The sequence below is a fragment of the Anomaloglossus baeobatrachus genome, chromosome 2 (assembly GCF_048569485.1).
Source record: "Anomaloglossus baeobatrachus isolate aAnoBae1 chromosome 2, aAnoBae1.hap1, whole genome shotgun sequence".
Taxonomy (NCBI): Eukaryota; Metazoa; Chordata; class Amphibia; order Anura; family Aromobatidae; genus Anomaloglossus; species Anomaloglossus baeobatrachus.
In genome coordinates, this window is record NC_134354.1 from 131,891,388 (window position 1) to 131,911,419 (window position 20,032).

Consider the following 20,032-nt stretch of genomic DNA (forward strand, 5'->3'; position numbering starts at 1 on the left):
TGATAATGTTCGCTACGGCAGCTATCACCATGATATCGCAGCTGCGACAGGGGCGGGGACTATCGCGCTCAGCTTCACAAGCATTGGCTTGCGATGTCGTAATGTGCAAAGTGCCCCTGAGTCCAGCCAGACTGCTGTATCCGACTAGCCTTAGGCTGTTGCATGTTGCATATTTGGTGTAGAAATTTTCTGCATCAAAGCTGCACCTTTTGGCAGAAAAACACACCAAAAAACAAGTGCGTTTTTCTTAATGAAATCAATGGATGGAAGGGCTGAAAAAGCAGGAAAATTGACACACTGCAGATTGTTTTTTGCGCCAAATTTGCAAGGAAAAAATAAGCAACGAGCACACAGCGCTTGAGAATTCTCATTGACTTTGCTGTCATAAGGATAGACATGCAGATTTGCGCCACAATCTGCACCAAAACTGCATCAAAAAACATAAAAAATGCACTGTGCGCACACAGCCTTAGGGGTACTTTGCACACTGCAACATCGCTAGCCGATGGTAGCGATGCCGAGCGCGATAGTACGCGCCCCCGTCGCACATGCGATATCTTGTGATAGCTGCCAAAGCGAACATTATCGCTACGGCAGCTTCATACGCACTAACCTGCCCTGCGACGTCGCTCTGGCCGGCGACCCGCCTCCTTCCTAAGGGGACGGGTCATGCGGCGTCACAGCGACGTCACACGGCAGGCGGCCAATAGAAGCGGAGGGGCGGAGATGAGCGGGACGTAAACATCCCGCCCACCTCCTTTTTTCCTCATTGCAGGCGGGACGCAGGTAAGGTGAGGTTCCTCGCTCCTGCGGCTTCATACAGTGATATGTGCTGCCACAGGAACGAGGAACAACATCGTACCTGTCGCTGAAGCGAAATTATGGAAATGACCGACACTACACAGATCACCGATTTTCAACGCTTTTGCGATCGTTTATCGATGCTTCTAGGCTTTACACGTTGCGCGTCGTTACCGGCGCTGGATGTGCGTCACTTTTGATTTCACCCCGACGAGATCGCAGTAGCGATGTCGCAATGTGCAAAGTACCCCTTAGGGTATGTGCCCACGATCAGTGTTCACAGCGTTTTGGACGCAGCATACTTCAGCTGCGTCCAAAATGCTGCGAAGTACAGTACAAGCAAAGCGGACAGGATTTCTAGAAATCCCATGCCCACTGTACGTGTACGACCCACAGCGGAAACTGAACTGTGGTATAGCTTTCCAAGGCCGCAGCATATTAATTCTTTACTGCGGGGTCACATGCATCCTCTGTAGGGAGAACACAAGTGAGAGACCGCAGCGCACTGAACCCTGATCGTGGGCACAGTCAGCTGCAGACTGCTGAGTTCTCCTTTAGAGGAGACTCGCGGCCCCGCAGGTTAGGACCCATAACATCCAAGACGCAGTGAGTCATGATCGTGGGCACGTACCCTTAGTGTTCATGCGCTCCTTTTATGCTGCACAGGAAAAGCTGTATCTGCTTACAGCATTGCAGCATACAATTGAGGCCAGCGCTACAACCAAGCCACTGGTCCAAACTGGCAATCATCAGTGGCGCACCAGTTGTGGCGCATAAGTTGGTCCCTGTGGTATGGAACACTGGGGGTCCCCGGTTTGTGGTTTGCCCACTTCTGTCCACCTGATGGTAGCGTGAACCCTGTGGGGGTTAAACCCTTATTAAGGGGGCGGGCCGTGCGTCGTGATAGCGATGTCACACGGCAGGTGGCCAATAGAAGCGGAGGGGCGGAGATGAGCGGGACGTAAAAATCCCGCCCCCCTCCTTCCTTCCACAGAGCCAGCGTTAGATGCAGTGACGCAGGTAGGAGATGTTCCTCGCTCCTGCGGCTTCATACACAGCGATGTGTGCTGCCGCAGGAACGAGGAACAACATCGTACCAGTCGCTGCTGCCAAATTATGGAAATGTCGGACCCTACACCGATGATATGATAACAACGCTTTTGCGCTCTTTAATGGTATCAAAAAGGATTTACACACTACGATGTCGACTGCGACGCCAGATGTGCGTCACTTTCGATTTGACCCCACCGACATCGCACCTGCGATGTCGTAGTGTGCAAAGCCCGCCTTAGATTAAGGCTACATGGGTTGACATTTTTTTGCCATGGATATAACCACAAATTCATAAAAATTCATGGCCATTCTCCAGCAAAATCCACATATGTTGCATTGGTATTTTGCTTTGGATTATACATAGGAGTAAAATTCATGGTGAAACCCTGTGGCATATCTGATGAATATGAGCATGCCGGATTTCAGAATCCACCATATGATTGATGTTCCATGTGGATTTTTTTAGCCAAATGACGACAGAACTTTCAAAACTGCATTCACATGTTTTGTACTGTTTGCCCCACAATCCACCACATCAGGGCCGTAGGGTATATAATGAATTATATGAATATAAATAATCTTCATTAAAGTTTTCTAAATGAAATGTGAAATTTCAAACACTATAGAGACATAAATTCTTAAAATTCGTGATTGAAAAGTGCTCATATATTGCATTATTTCTAAAGTCTTATCTGATGTCAGTCAACAAAGGGTGCGTAGATATAAACCATTCTACGGGCTTGTGCAGACGGTTGTATATGCTCTCATCCAAGATAATCTGGCTGGTTATGCAAATGACACTGATCAAACACTGATTAGAGTTTGATCAGAGTTTATGCCAGGGACGGACACATCATTGATGCAACCTGTGCAACCACACAGGGATCTAAGAGGTTAAGGGGCTCATTTCTACCTCCAAAATAGGTAGGATTGTGCATTATGAGGAGCTATTGGATTGTAAAGGGTCCATATATTGTACTTGCACAGGGGCTCTGTTCTGTCTGTGTCCATCCATCAGTGGTTTGAGCATAGTGTGTGCCGATTCTCTTGGATGAGGTGAAGATGGAGAAAAAAACCTTCTCTATCGTCTCCCTTCTGTCAGTCTGTGGCTATCGGACTGCACTCAGATGTCAACCGAGTGCAGCAAGATGGTTACCATGCACTCATTGACTTGCATGGCTAAGTGAAATCCGAAAATGGGAGAAAACTCGGACATACAGCAATGTTATTCTATAGGGTGGTTCACATTTCTCTGTCCAAGGAAAAATTCAGACATGTGCACAAGCCATAGAATAACATTGGTTGGTGGATGATCTGATGTTTTCTTAGTTTACAGTCGGACTGAAAATATGGTTGTATGAACATGACCTAACAATCACAGGTTACGTGAAGGTAAGGGACATGTACATTGAGATTATTGTGAATGAGAGTTACAAAGGCAAAATGCTCATTCATTGGCTGAAATGATCTTTTGGCTTTTGAAAAAGATTATTGCTGTTGGCAGTGTATCGTCTTAAGAAAACAGGACTGCCAAGAACAATGGCATCCTATGCACACTGAGGGTCTGTTACAGATCGTTAATTGTGTGTAAACAGGCTATTAACACTAGAAGTCCCAGGAATTTCGAGCTCCATAGGGTTTCAATGGTAGAAATGTCAAATGACCCTTTTCTGGGACTTCTAGTGTTAAATGGCCGCCGATTGGTAAATATTGATCAATCTGTGATCATTTAAAGGAGTGGTTCACTACTCAGTATAGTGGCCACACATCGATGTAAACTTCATAAAGAAGGCTTTTCTCAAATACCTTGGTTAGCCAATTCAGCCTCTGAGTGGCACTATCACGGTCCACTCATCTCCCTCACATGACCCCTGGGCTGCGTGACCTCAGAGATCCAGTGATGTCACGCCAACATCCAGTTGACCTGACATCACCGAGGTGGCCCCAGTCTCCCCGAGTGACTGGGCTGTGGGCAGAGCTTCATGGCTCTTCACAGCCCAGCACCTTGTGCGCTCTCTCCATCACTGCAGAGCGCCACAAAGAGGAGTGATGCTGAGCTGTGACAAGCAGTGAAACTCCGCCCACAGCCCAGTCACTTAGTAAGACTGAGGCCACCTCAGTGATGTCAGGTCAACTGGAAGTTGAAGTGACATCACCAGACATCAGAGGTCACAGAGCCCGGGGGTCCTGTGATGAGAATGAGTGGACCACAATAGCGCCACTCAGAGTCAGAATTTACTACACAAGGTATTTGAGAAAAGCCTTCCCTATACGTTTTATAGTGATGTGTGGCCAGTGATGGTGAGTAGTGAACCATCCCTTTAATGCTACCAAATTGGGTAATGTGATCTTACTTTAGTTCACTACCGCTAACGCTAATTGTCATTTTGTGTATATTCATTCCGACCAAATACAATAATCTGTATATATAGGGGAATTCCAACCTGAGTTGTCAACCCAAAAAATGAAAGCATCTTACCTAATAACAAGGTGCACTTTCATGCTCCTGGAGTCTTAGCCCTATATGTTTGAATATGCCTTTTATTTATTTGTTTAAGAGATCCTCATTATGTTAGACAGGTTCCCCGACAATAAACTGATCACATAGTCAGCGATCAGCTGAAATCTGTGGGATCCAGCAGTCAATGTTTAATATCTCCGCAGCCCCACAACAGAAGAAGTGATGCATTACAGAGCCCTTATTGAAATCAATGGATGGAATATTAAATGTATGGGCTTACAAAGGCTATGGAGCGAGAGGTACTCTTTGTAATCACCCTGGTTTTAAATGGGGGCCTTGAATGAGGGACATCCTATTCTAACTGCACCCAATACACAATGTATAAAAATCAGAGCCTGTATTGTGATATAGATCGATGTCCGCAGAACCATTTATTACCAACAACATAAAGCTCTAGTAAGGATGAATCTGTCGTCTGTTTGGGGCTTCATTTTTGTGCATTAGATGATTTAGTAGGTGTTACATACAACCCTATATAAGACCCAGAATAATACAAAACAAGAAAATAATGATGCCACGTCTGATACGTTTAAACTAAAGTAATAAAACTGCTTTATATTGTCCCATATAAAATACCCCAAAGAGAAGGTAAACTCATTAGTCATATGGGCTGCATGAAGCCAATGATTTGTTTCTGGGCAAATGCATTATATACAGGGGAAAAAAATGGAGAATTTGAAAAGAACATTGTGCAATACCATAGATAATAGTTAAATTGCATGTTTGTGCTGCTATCAGGATGAAAGCCCTGGATTACTCTGTACAGTTATTATCACCATTAATATTATTAGTGTGAGCATACAGTTCAGTAATACATGTGTGATACCCAGAACTCATAACCATGGACAGCACTCTGTATATTGGCTCCAAGAAAGATCAAAACATGAGTATCTGAAGGCATGCTGGTGGTTGTAGTCTTACAACAGGTTCTTTATTTTCTTCTGATTCAGCACCATAGACAGTGTAGCATATTATGCCTGGATACTGTGAATGTAGCCCCCTACTGCACCTCTCCAGCCCCTTTCCAGCTGTTTGCTCTTGCACCCTATGTCAGCACCATGGACTCTACAGCACTATTATGCAGGGATACTGTGAATGTAGCCCTACATTCTTACAACAGGTTTTTTATTTTCTTCTGATTCAGCACCATAGACAGTCCAACATATGATCGGATACAGTGAATGTAGCCCCCTACTGCCCCTTTCCAGCAGTTTGCTCTTCATCCTATGTCAGCACCATGGACTCTACAGCACTATTATGCCTGCATGCTGTGAATGTAGCCCCCTACTGCATCTTTCCAGCTGTTTGCTCTTCATCCTATGTCACCACCATAGACTCTACAGCACTATTACGCCTGCATGCTGTGAATGTAGCCCCCTACTGCACTTTTCCAGCCCCTTTCCAGCAGTTTGCTCTTCAACCTATGTCAGCACCATGGACTCTACAGCACTATTATGCCTGCATGCTGTGAATGTAGCCCCCTACTGCACCTTTCCAGCAGTATACTCTTGCACCCTATGTCAGGACCATGGACAGTTAGCACTAATCTCTGCACACGAGCTGAGCCCACCTTTTCTGCACATTGCTCTTGCACCCATATTCAGCACCATGGACATTTCTTTATGAAGTTACAATAGCACGCACCCAGCTCCTGATATTGCATGGTGATTCATACAGCCGGCTTGTATTTTGCTATTTATATCTACAATTTCCGGATCAAATCACTATTGTCCTTCTGTATTGACTCTTCCATTTAGAATTCCAGACTTTGCGCCCCCTAGTGGCCGAGGTGGAGAAGTGACGGTCATACGTCAGTAGCCATGACTGTAGACTGTTACTGTTCCTATTGCTCAGTTTCACAGTAAGCAGTCTAGAGCCAAGGTGCCGAAGCAATGACCGATGGATGAGCGGCATCACTGGCGCAGGGAACCTCCTGGATGAAGCAGAGAGCATGGCAGCAGCAAGGGGCGTCATCTGGGCAGAATGTGGGAGGAAAAGCTGGCTCTGCAGTAGCTGTGACTCGGAGGAGCGTGGGAGCCTGCAAGTGAAATGCAATCACATCCACTGTGGACCGCACTCCTTCCATACACACTGTCGCACAATGTCAGACAGGAGCTGCAGCTAGATCACGTCTTCAGGAAATCTGTTGAATAATCTGCTGCGGAAAGTGATCATTACCTGATTACACCAGGCTCTAATTTTCGGCAGGTAGATGAAGCTGCACGGAGCTCTATATACAGAATTTGTTGTTCAAACAGTCTATTAGTCTCCATTGTTAGTGCAGACTTTATATATGATAGGTCTGTACCTGTCCCCTATCTACAGCTACATGTAGAGCTCTCCATACTGATAGTGATCCAGCCATTCCTTCTGTATTGCACAGAGCTGACAGGCTGTCACTGCAGCTCCGGACCCCCAGATATTCCAGACAAATAGATCTCAGAAGCCTGCTCCAGCCATGCAGATATCCTTGGGCACTGTCCAAAGTCCTGTAGTTACAGCAACTAATAAAGCTGGTGTTAAATATACCCAGAGTACAATGGCTGCAACTAACAGAGCATGAAGGAGAGAGGGAGAGGGGGTGACGGAGAGCGAGTGAAGGAGAGAATGACAGAGAGTGTAGGACAGAGGGAGAGGGTGCAGGAGAGAGGGATAGGGTGCAGGAGAGAGCAAGAGGGAGAGAGAGTGCAGGAGAGAGGGAGAGGGTGCAGGAGAGAGGGATAGGGTGCAGGAGAGAGCAAGAAGGAGAGAGAGTGCAGGAGAGAGGGAGAGGGTGCAGGAGAGAGGGATAGGGTGCAGGAGAGAGCAAGAGGGAGAGAGGGTGCAGGAGAGAGGGTGCAGGTGAGAGGGAGAGGATGCAGGAGAGAGGGATAGGGTGCAGGAGAGAGCAAGAGGGAGAGAGGGTGCAGGAGAGAGGGATAGGGTGCAGGAGAGAGCAAGAAGGAGAGAGGGTGCAGGAGAGAGGGAGAGGGTGCAGGAGAGAGGGATAAGGTGCAGGAGAGAGCAAGAGGGAGAGAGGGTAAAGGAGAGAGGGTGCAGGTGAGAGGGAGAGGATGCAGGAGAGAAGGATAGGGTGCAGGAGAGAGCAAGAGGGAGAGAGGGTGCAGGAGAGAGGGAGAGGGTGCAGGAGAGAGGGAGAGGGTGCAGGAGAGAGCAAGAGGAAGAGAGGGTGCAGGAGAGAGGGAGAGGGTGCAGGAGAGAGGGATAGGGTGCAGGAGAGAGCAAGAGGGAGAGAGGGTGCAGGAGAGAGCAGGAGGTAGAGAGGGTGCAGAAGAAAGGGATAGGGTTCAGGAGAGAGGGATAATGTGCAGGGGAGAGCAAGAGGGAGAGAGGGTACAGGAGATAGGGAGAGGGTGCAGGAGAAAGGGATAGGGTGCATGAGAGAGAGATAGGGTGCAGGAGAGAGGGATAGGGTGCAGGAGAGAGCAAGAGGGAGAGAGTGTGCAGGGGAGAGGGAGATGGTGCAGGAGAGAGGGATAGGGTGCAGGAGAGAGCAAGAGGGAGAGAGGGTGCAGGAGAGAGGGAGAGGGTGCAGGAGAGAGGGATAGGGTGCAGGAGAGAGCAAGAGAGAGAGCAGGTGCAGGAGAGAGGGATAGGGTGCAGGAGAGAGCAAGAGGGAGAGAGGGTGCAGGAGAGAGCAGGAGAGAGCAAGAGGGAGAGAGGGTGCAGGAGAGAGCAACAGAAAGAGAGGGTGCAGGAGAGAGGGATAGGGAGATTGGGAGAGAAGGAGAGAGTGCAGGAGAGAGTGAGAGGGGGATAGGGGGCCAGATGGAGTGGAGGAGTGGGGGAAAGGGTGCAGGAGAGAGGGATAGGGTGCAGGAGAGAGGGTGAAGAAAAGAACAAGAGAGGGTACAGGAGAGAGGGTGAAGGAGAGAGGGTGCAGGAGAGAGCAAGAGAGAGAGAGGGAGCAGGAAAGAGGGATTGGGAGAGGGGGAGAGAGTGCAGGAGAGAGAGTAAGAGAGGGATAGGGGGTCAGTGGGAGAGGAGTGAGTAACGGGATAGGGTGCAGGAGAGGGGAGAGTGCAGGAGAGAGCGAGAGGTAGAGAGGGCGCAAGAGAGAACATGAAGGAGAGAATGCGAGAGAGTGCAGGAGAGAGGGAGCGGGTGCAGGAGACAGTGAGCGAGGAAGAGGGAGAGGGTGCAGGAAAGGTGAAGAGTGAGAAGGTGCAGGAAAGAGCGAGAGGGGGATAGGGGGAGAGGATGCGAGAGAGGGTGCAGGAGAGGAGCAGTGGGGGACAGGGAGAGCGTGCAGAAGAGAGGGGGAGAAGGATAGGGTGCAGGAGAGAGGGAGCAGGAGAGAGGGAAAGAAAAAGAGGGTGAAGGTGAGAGAGGCAAGAGAGAGGGTGCAGGAGAGAGGAAGAGAGGGAGAGAGGGAGAGGGGAAGAGAGGGTGAAAGGGGAGGGTGAGCGAGTGAGAGAGTGCAGGAGAGAGAGAGACTGCAGAAGAGAGGGAGAGGGTACAGGAGAGATGGAGAGAGGGTGCAGGAGAGAGTACAGGAGAAGGGGAGAGGGTGCAGGAGAGAGGGAGAGGGTGCAGGAGAGGGTTACAGAGGGAGAGAAGGAGGGAGAGAAGGGGGGAGAGAGGAAAAGGTGGTAGAGGGTGCATGAGACGGGGAGCGTGTGCAGGAGACCCATCAGGTACAAAGGAAACTGCGGGCCCCTTTAAGAACAGGTTGCAGCAGGTGAATGGAAGGGCTGCATTGACGCAGAGATGAATTTCTCATCCCCACAAACACGTCAGAGAAGAAATCTATAGGGAGGAGAAGAGCTGCAATCGGAATAGGGAGAGTGCGAGCAAATGGGGAGAGAACTGACTGGCAGGAGAGGGAGAGGGAAAGCTGAGGGAGGGGCAGAAAGATGAATTGGAAGGAAGGAGAGTGGAAAGGATCTGCTGTATTATGAGTCACAGAAAGACCTCCCACCATACACATCCAACACATAGAGGGGAAGCAGCCGGATACTCACAGGGCAGCAGGCACTGTATGTGTATATGCGTGCGTGTATGTATATACACATATATGTGTATATATACACTGTGTATATATATATATATATATATAGACCCTATATACTCATATATATATATATATATATATATAATATACATGCGCTAACACATATACAGGATGGACAGCGGCTGAATGCGTAACAGAATGGGGAGGGAGTGGGTGCACAGACAGAAGGCTGTAAGGAACGGAATGCGTGGATCAGAAGTGGGTGGAATTCTAAAGAACAAAATGATCCTGTGAGTGGGAGTCTGTGGCGAGGGTGCACAGCACTGGTGCGGGTTGTGGGGTGATGGGTTTGCATTGGAGCTCTGATTGTTATTCTGTGCACTCCGCAAGCCAATGTGGGGGCACTGATTACTAAGCACTGGGCATATGCAATTGGCATTAGTAATGGCCATCCTGAGCAACACAGTGTACTGCTAACAGCCCGACAGAAGAAATACTGAGGGTACAGAAACACACCGGACTACTGCAGATACATGGATACTTGTAGTTTTAGGAGGAAAGTTGATAAACAGATAAAATGTAGAAAGCCAGAAACATGATAGAGAGAGATACTGCATAGGCATAACAATAGAAATACAAGTACTGCAGATATATATATATATATATATATATATATATATATATATATATATATATATAGATGGATATATAGATAGATAGATAGATAGATAGATAGATAGATAATGGATAGATAGATAGATAGATAGTTAATGGATAGATAGATGGATGGATGGATGGGTTGTATTTAGCTGTATGTGCACATTGGAATAAACCTTCTAGGCAATATTTACCTATATTTCTTTCCCGTCTATATCTATCCATCCATCCATCCATCTATCTATATAACTCTATCTATATATCTATCGTCGATCTATATACCCTGCACAGATATTTTTCACTATTCTCAACATTTTAGGATCACTTTACATTTTAGAAGATCCAGAAAATTAAACCCTGAGATCACATGGCAAAGAGGGAAAATGGGAAATTAAGTGTAACAATTATAAATTATGTCAAAACATGAGAACAGATAAGAAGGATATGATGTAATCACAGCCTAGAGAGAATGCCCTGGAGATGGGGAAATATTGGGGTAAAGAGGGCACTGCACAGGATTTGGTTATATGGGACAATATACTGTACTAGGGAAATCGGGCACTGGACTATACTGGAGACATTGGACGCAGCACACTATTGGTGGACATCGGGCTCTGCACTGTACTAGGGACATAGGGCACTGCACAGTATTTGGTTATATGGGACAATATACTGTAGTAGAGAAATCGGGCACTGGACTATACTGGAGACATTGGACGCAGCACACTATTTGTGGACATAGGGCACTGCACAGTATTTGGGGACATCGGGCACTACAAAGTGTTGAAGACATCGGGCACTTCCCTTTTTGGGGGGACATCAGGCAATGGACAGTATTTGGGACATCGGACACGGAACTGTTTTTGGGGACAAAGGAAACTGCACATTAATGGGGGACATCGGGTACTGTACAGTATTGTGGTGAACAGGGCACTGCACTCTTTGGGGGCATCAGCAATGAACAGTATTGGGAACATCGGGCACTGCACAATATTGGAGGACATAGGGCACTGCAAAGTATTGGGGGACATCAGGCACTGCACAGTACTGGGGGACATCAGGCACTGCACAGTACTGGGGAGATCTGGCACTATATTGGGGGGACATCGGGCACTATACTGGGGGACATCAGACACTATATTGGGGAACATCGGGCACTATACTGGAAGACATCGGGCACTGCACAGACAGAAGACTGCGGGCTTCTAGTTGCAGGTTGATCTGAGCAGCCCCGCACGTGTTACTCTGGAGCTACCGTATTTCTCCCAATATCAGGCGCACTAGTCTCCAGCACTCTGCCGGTCTATCCGTGGTTAATGCCCCTTCCCGGGGTATGAAGGACGGTGCAGAACTTACCTGCTCCTGATGGCTGCCATCACCGTCTGTAGGAGTTTCAGCACTGGACAGCTCCCAGCAGCTCCTGCCACAACTCTGCGCTCCATCCAGCCAGTGCCCGCTCTGCTTTTATACACAGCCTGTAGTACTAGCAAGCGAGGCTCCTCATTCATTCACAAGCAGCACCTACACATTTACGTGTCTCCGACGTCATCCGGACACCATGTAGGAAATGGGAAGATGTTACTATTTATATCAGCAGGGAGCAGGCTCAGGAGAGAGGGGGAAAGGGAGGAAGAGAGAGGGAGAGAAGAGGGGGAGAGGGCAGCGGAAGAAGAGAGGTGACCAGCCCCAAGTGACTGGCCCGCCAGGGGTACAAGGGGTTAAGTCACCAGAATATCCCGCTGATAATTAGATCCAGTCCAAAAATAAAGCGATGTCCCAGTACTGTTTAATCAAGATGAAATTGCAGCCAGATTTGGTGTCTCCCTCAAGTATTACAAGGCAGAAGCAGCCAGGAGCTGGGGTGTATGCAACATTATAGCGAGAAGTGCCCAAATCATGAGCAGAGGGGCAGGTAGGACAGCAGAGGTGCTGCAGGGACCATGGTCAGGAGACCATGGAGAGGTGCTGCAGGGACCATGGTCTGGAGATTAGGGAGAGGGGCTGCAGGGACTATGGTCAGGAAATTAGGGAAAGGTGCTGCTGGAACCATGGTCAGGAGATTAGAGAGAGGTGCTGCAGAGCCATCGTCAGGACCTCATGCAGAGGTGCTACAGGGAGCTGGTCAGGACCTCATGAAGAGGTGCTGCAGGGACCATGGCCAGGACTTCATGGAGAGGTGGTGCAGGGACCATGGTAAGCACATCATGATTAGGTGCTGCAGGGACTATGGTCAGGAGATCATGGAGAGGTGCTACAAGGACCTTGGTCAGAAGATCATGGATGGGTGCTGCAGGGACCATGATCAAGAGATCATGGATAGGTGCTGTTGGGACCATGATCAAGAGATCATAGAGAAGTGCTGCAGAGACCATGGTCAAGAGATCATAGAGAAGTGCTGCAGAGACCATGGTCAGGACCTCATGGAGAGCACCACAGGTTACATCCATGGGAAAGTGAATCAGGACATGATGCAGGTAGGAGATGGAATGCAGAAGGGGACAAGAAAGAAGAGCAGGCATTAGAGAGCTCAGCAGTCACCCACCTCTTGCACATTGCAGATAGTGCAGCCTGGGATCCTTGGGTTTGCAAGTTGTTGGTGTTCAAAGGAGGGAGGCATCATGAGGTGAGGAGGGAGGATGTTTTTGTAGAGTTGGTGGGGGGTGGAGAGTCCTCAAAAGCAGAAGCTGTGGATGAATTAGAACTTCGGTGGAGTTTAAAGCGTTTTATTCAGATACAGAGAAGATTGATGACAGGTTTAATCATGGAGGTTGGGGAATTACACCCAGCTCATATACAAAGGAAGCACCAATATCTTGGATCACTTATTTTAATGGGGCATAACATGTTTGTCAGCAGAGGACATCTATAACTGTCTCTTCTGTTAAAGATTCACGTCTGTGGATGTCTTGCATTAGGGATGTGCAGAACATGAGGCTGATGGGCTGTGCGCAGGCTGTCATTAATGTCAGCTATTCCCTGTAGAAGAGAGTGGGCTACTGTCAATAGACCCATACAGAGTGCTGAGCGCTCCCAGCTGAGCTGTATATGCTTCTTCCTACGCAGCCCATCCTAATCACTGAGCCTGAGGGAGAGGAACACTGTACCCCCTCACTGACTCTGTCTCCATATACCTCTGTACTCTGAACAGTCCTGGAATCCACCTCTGCCCAATGCTGGTCCTGAGATTTCTACACTGACCATTCATCAAAAACCAAGAAAACTTAGATCATGGTTCCTAGGGACTAGTTGCAAGGGCGTTAGTTCCATTGGCTAGTTGGCCCCCTTAACATGTTAGCACGCCCCTGTGGACATGCTAACATGCTAATGAACGCGCAGTGTCAGAGGCATGGTCGCGCTCACCTGTACTGCCACCGCACTCGACGCTGGATTTCAGCTCAGTGCGCATGATCCCCAGACTTCCGGTCATGTGTACTATGAAGCCACGTATACGCATCCCGGTTTCAAATTGGTGTAGTGCGTATGACCGGAAGTGGCGGGGACTTCTGATCATGCGCTCTGACCCTAAGCCCAGTGTTCTGATGTGGTGCAATGGACACAGGAACATGTGTCACTGCCCATGATGACGCTGGGCAGTAGACATTGAAAAGCATGTTAGCATGCCCCTATGGGTGTGCTATCATGCTAAGAAGGCAGAATGAGCGCAGGAACTAACACCCTTGTGACTAGTCCCTGCGCTCATTAGCATATCATAAAAGATCTTTAGAAATACTTTTTCTAAAGATCTCTTTATCTATGCTACTAGATACAGGGACGGTTAGGCAGGGATTAGAAATATGCACCCAGACCTGATCGTGGTTCTGGGTGCTTATTGCACCTGGCAGGTTCCCTTTAAAGAGGTTGTACAACCCCTTCTCAATCAGAGTGCTTGCTCCTTTGAAATAACAATGTGACGCCCTGGGCAAGCCAGGGGTCACAGGTCAACACACCACCACACCCTACATCCCAGTTAGGAACACCAAAGCTAACCAAAAATCCTTGTTGCCTTCCTCCAGAGGCTGGTGATTCACACCAGGGGGTGGGCCAGGCGGTTGGCTCCGCCCACCGAGGAGGACACAGCTCTGGAGGCGGGAAGAACCAGGCAGAATAGCTCAGGGGGAGCTTGAGTGAGGAGCTAAGTGGAGGAGTAAAGATGAGTTGACTTAAGGAAGTGAAAGTGGAAGGAAGTAAAGTGGTAAAGGAGGAAAGCAAGAGTGGTGACAGAAAGGAAAGAGAGTGGAAAGCCTGAAGTGGTCCAGCTGTGTGTAGGACCGGGTCAGCAAGGTCAGCAACGACGGTGACTGTCCAGAGGGGTGACTGTTCGGGAGTTCCTGGAAGGACCGCGGACGGGTAGTGACCCGGCGGTCTGGAGCAGCGTGCAAAGGACAGTCAGCACCAGGGCAGGGGCCTCTCGGACCCTGGCAAGGCTAGGAGTCGCCATAATTTGCCGAATCCGTCAGTGAAGGGGACGTCGATCCCCCAACAACCAAGTCCCGATTGAAGGCAACAGTCCGACCATTAAGGAGGAACACCGCCACCGCCAAGGCACCAGTTCCTCAGGGCCAGCGTCTGCGGGCAAAGTAGAGCTCCCCCGGTCCAGCTTGAAGCCGGGGAGCGGGTTACCGGTGGGAATCCATCGCTACCAACTTAGAAACATCAGGTGCAGGTCAGAGGGACATCACCGTTACCTACTGGGAGAGCAAGTGCAGCCGTCCGTGGGAACCGTCTTTCCAGCCGTGTGGTTTACCGTAAAACTGTGTCAACGTCTCAGGCTGAGTGAGTACCACAGTGCCGCAAGGCACAGCGCTGCCCCCGCGTCCCTGCGCCCACCAGGCCCTGCACCTCCCTCTCCATCACCGGGCCCCGGGATCACCAACCCCTATCCACGGAGGGGAAACGCAACATCTCGCTGCTACACACCATCGTCCCCGGGCCTATAGAGCAGCGGTGGTGAAATCACCACAACCGTGGGTGGCGTCACGGACAATAAACAACCCCCCTTTCACTCACGGGCGAGGAGTGCCGCTCGAGAAACCCCGGGATCCGGCCCACAGCTCGAGCCACCACTGAGCAGCAGCCGCCGGACCCGACCAGAAGGGGTGAGCGTAGTGTGCTGACACCCTCCTCCCCGCCCGCGACAACTTGGCGTCACGAACAGGATCTTACCGCTCTGCCGTTTGGTAGAGGTACGCCTTGTTACCGCCGGAGGTATCCGGCTGAAAAATTTCAGAAGCCGCCATCTTTGGCGCGAAAAGTTCCCGCTCGAGTGTCTTCTCGAGTAGTAGAGGCGCGAAGGCCAAAACCCCGCCCCGAGAGAGGAGGGGCCGGAAAGAGCTAAGGGGGATGCGATGGCGGCTGGAGGCATGTGAGTGTGGCGGTGCAGCAAACACACTGGGACCCCCCCGGTCCACCGACCCTAACGGGAAATGTCCGCCCCACCTAGTTCTGCAGAGACTACCGAGCTGGTGTCTGGAACAGCGGCATGGCTGAGGGCACGGGCGGCGGAGATCTGCTGTCACTATCGGAGTCAGATCGGCTGGCTGATGGAGCAGTGGGCCGCAGAGGTGGAGGCGCTAGTTGCTGTGGCACGAGTGTATGGAGTGGAGGCCGTGATGGAGGAGCTGGAGAGTGACCCACGCCCCTGTGTCCCCGAGGGACCGGCCGCTGCGGCTGAGGGACCCGGTCTGCCCCTGGCTCCTGTGTTTCCTCCGTCCTACTCACTCGCGTGCTGCACCGCACCTGGCCCGTCGGGTGTGCCTCTCTCTGTGACTGCGGCGGGGGCAGAAGATAGCGACTCCGGGCCTGACACTGAGCCTGTGTCAGAAGAAGAGGAGGGGGTCGTTGCCCTGCCTGGCATGGAGGCCACTTATGTTCCCCGAACCGGGGGCAATGGGTATCGGGCGGCCCTTCCACGCCGTGCTTGCTACGCACTGGAGGGGCTGGTGCCCGTGTCCTTCCACCCCGAGCCGGGTGGGGAGGACGAAAATACCCAGTAGGGCAGCGGAGGCCCGCTGCAGCAGTCCCTGTTGGGACCACCATTTTGTTTGAAAGTTGAAAATGATAAGAGAAATGATACCGAGTACTTCACCTGATTGTCTGCTTGATTTGCAACCGGCCGGAGCCGGCACCGTTGTCCCCGTGGGGACCGTTTAAAAGTTATTTTGCATGGGAACTATCCATGGACAAGCCCGTGAACTTGCAGGGCAACCACAAACGTTAGTGGCTTGTAAATAAGTTGTTTACCGTTACCGTTTTCCGCAATGCCGCCTCCGGAGAGGCAGGTTGGAGGGAGGGCCCTCAGCAGAGCAGGCTGGGGCCCAGCCACCAAAGGAACCGGTGGCTACCCTCTGGAGGGGAAGGACAGATCCCGCTCGGGTAACTTGTGCTGGACTGTGGGTCAAGGGGTGCTGCCTGGGCTTTAAGGGCAGCATCAGGGCCAGGTTGCTTGGGTGGGAGAGAGCGGAAACCGTAACCGTAAACCGTTTTGCAACGTTAAAGTAAATGTGCCTCCCGTTATGGGAAGATTCATTAAAAATGTTTACATGTTTTTGTTTTACCATGTTATATTTTGCAGAAAAATAAAACCGGTGTTGGACGGGCAGCCCGCGGACGGTCTGCATTTTGCTAAGGGGGAATGTGACGCCCTGGGCAAGCCAGGGGTCACAGGTCAACACACCACCACACCCTACATCCCAGTTAGGAACACCAAAGCTAACCAAAAATCCTTGTTGCCTTCCTCTAGAGGCTGGTGATTCACACCAGGGGGTGGGCCAGGCGGTTGGCTCCGCCCACCGAGGAGGACACAGCTCTGGAGGCGGGAAGAACCAGGCAGAATAGCTCAGGGGGAGCTTGAGTGAGGAGCTAAGTGGAGGAGTAAAGATGAGTTGACTTAAGGAAGTGAAAGTGGAAGGAAGTAAAGTGGTAAAGGAGGAAAGCAAGAGTGGTGACAGAAAGGAAAGAGAGTGGAAAGCCTGAAGTGGTCCAGCTGTGTGTAGGACCGGGTCAGCAAGGTCAGCAACAACGGTGACTGTCCAGAGGGGTGACTGTTCGGGAGTTCCTGGAAGGACCGCGGACGGGTAGTGACCCAGCGGTCTGGAGCAGCGTGCAAAGGACAGTCAGCACCAGGGCAGGGGCCTCTCGGACCCTGGCAAGGCTAGGAGTCGCCATAATTTGCTGAATCCGTCAGTGAAGGGGATGTCGATCCCCCAACAACCAAGTCCCGATTGAAGGCAACAGTCCGACCATTAAGGAGGAACACCGCCACCGCCAAGGCACCAGTTCCTCAGGGCCAGCGTCTGCGGGCAAAGTAGAGCTCCCCCGGTCCAGCTTGAAGCCGGGGAGCGGGTTACCGGTGGGAACCCATCGCTACCAACTTAGAAACATCAGGTGCAGGTCAGAGAGACATCACCGTTACCTACTGGGAGAGCAAGTGCAGCCGTCCGTGGGAACCGTCTTTCCAGCCGTGTGGTTTACCGTAAAACTGTGTTAACGTCTCAGGCTGAGTGAGTACCACAGTGCCGCAAGGCACAGCGCTGCCCCCGCGTCCCTGCGCCCACCAGGCCCTGCACCTCCCTCTCCATCACCGGGCCCCGGGATCACCAACCCCTACCCACGGAGGGGAAACGCAACATCTCGCTGCTACACACCATCGTCCCCGGGCCTATAGAGCAGCGGTGGTGAAATCACCACAACCGTGGGTGGTGTCACGGACAATAAACAATTCCCACACCCAACAGCCCCCCTTTCACTCACGGGCGAGGAGTGCCGCTCGAGAACCCCGGGATCCGGCCCACAGCTCGAGCCACCACTGAGCAGCAGCCGCCGGACCCGAGCAGAAGGGGTGAGCGTAGTGTGCTGACACCCTCCTCCCTGCCCGCGACAACAATACTCCCCTCCGGTGCCGGCACAGTTCCAGCATTGCCAGCACTCGATCTCCCAGGGTCCCTTTTGACGTTGTTACATCATGGTAGCCCTGCACCAAATCAGAGCTGGTTCCCCGCTATCAGTCGAATTGAGCATCGAGAGGAAGTCACAGCCAGCCACTCACTTCCTACTGATGTTTGATAGGTCAGAATCCAGCGCTGATTAGGCACAGGGCTCGCATGATGTAATAACGTACATGGCGAGAGAGAGTGCCGGAGGGGAGTATGTGTTTTTATTTTAATGGGGACAAACACTCTGAGAACGGGTTGTATGAATAGTGGACAAACCCTTTAACTCAGCTCAGCATGTCTGCCTGAGTTGCCGGCGCAAGCCACTCAGAGCCACTGATCTTACTGATTGGCAGTAGTACTGCAGACAAAAACAGACCATATGACCAGTGACGGAGACTCAGCGCTGGACCTGGGAATGGGGAGGGAAGGACAGGTTTTTTTTCAAACAAAGCCCTGGCCATCTGTCATTCCTTCCCTATTGATTCTCAATTCCCTCCAAACCAGGAAGTGTCTAAGGTGCCATATCTAATCTAACATTTATCTAAGACACTGCATTATACATTAAACATCACATAACTACAACGTTTGTATTATCAGGCCACAACGTTAGGTGGCACCGGCCGCAAAGCGGTCTCAACTCTGCTACATCAGGAACAGCATTTCTCAAGCAACAATATATCCTATCACATTCTATATAATATTCAACAATATATACAATACCCTAACTCAGCGTTTTGTAACACAGGGGGACAGCATAACATGATAGGGGTTAGGGGTGAACTTACATTGATCTGCATTGATCACCAAGTGGTGCTCCTGCTTGGTTTATACACTTTGGAATGGTACGGGGTCATAAAGATTCCGATAATAAGGAACTTTCTGGAGGAGATTTGTGTCTGGCCCATAGATCTTAAAAGCTAATTTACATATTAAGAAAAATGTGGATTACCCTAGAGTAGGCCATCAGATTGCAGATATCAATGTACCCTTTATTCAGCTTGCTATGACCACATGCCCATATAGACGGCTCAGGAGGGTTGATCCTACTGACAGATTCCCTTTATTGATCTTTAATCTAGCGGTGCGCTGTTTTTAGAAGAAAGCAGTCGTGTTTTTGAGTCCTGTACAACCCTTTTAAATGAAACATTTTAACATTAGATATTTTATAACCAACACCATAATCAATTGCCAGATTGTAAGATTGGTACAACCATTGTCAGCAGTCCAGAAAGCAGATTTTCATGACTTGGTGACCAATGGCATTGTATTGTAGCACTTTCATTGATGCCTGTTATTTTACGTGGCATTGTTGGGTGGCTGCTTGACCAAGGCAAACCAATCCATAAGGTTTCAAACCATTTGTGTTGTTTTCAGGGACATGTCGAATCAACTGCTGAAGCTTCAACATGTGGAGGTTCCCATTGTGTAGAATACCACTTTACAGCTCGGATGATGTTGCTTCTAGATATTACCATTTCGCAATACCAGCACTCACCATTGCTCTGGCAATGTCTAACAAAATCAGATAACTATGTGCCATAATCTCATGACATTGACTGCAGACCCGGACGGGCAGCTTTTTCCTCTGGTCCAGCTTTTCCATATATTTCTACAGAGCCCTTTCTGTGTAAACTGATGAAGGTCGGATGACCGAAACGTCTTTAATAATTACACAGATCAATGAATAAAATATAAAACAATTTCAGTTGAATGCTTTGAGTGCTGGATTTTTTTCAATTTTTTGATCTGGGGTGGGACCCTATCCAAGCACCAGCGACTATAGAAGGAGTGCCACATTTCTATATTCTATATAACAAAATCAGATAACTATGTGCCATAATCTCATAGACTGGGCTCTCCAGGAGGATACATTTCACTGCTAATACTTCTCTATGCAGCCATTGAGGGCTACATGCAATACACATGCAATGGACAGCGAGGCGGTGTGTAGAAGAGAGGGGGCATTGACTATGTGTGGGGCAGACTCTGACAAATACGCACCCAACAGTGCCGGGAAGAGTCTACCAAAGGAACATGACCATATAGATGTTGGCCATGATGCTACATTCCACCCCCCTATCTAGCCGCCAAAAGTAAAATTTGAAAATATGTCAC

At 49.9% G+C, this 20,032-nt stretch overlaps 1 long non-coding RNA gene across 1 annotated transcript in view; it reads right to left on the reverse strand.

Annotated features, from left to right (window-relative positions):
- Window positions 1–11,503, reverse strand: part of LOC142285365 (uncharacterized) — a 43,149-nt gene extending 31,646 nt beyond the window's left edge. The window contains exon 1 of the long non-coding RNA XR_012746766.1: window positions 11,343–11,503. This is a non-coding gene — a long non-coding RNA (uncharacterized LOC142285365). The remainder of the gene's footprint in view (window positions 1–11,342) is intronic.
- Window positions 11,504–20,032: the final 8,529 nt, after the last annotated feature.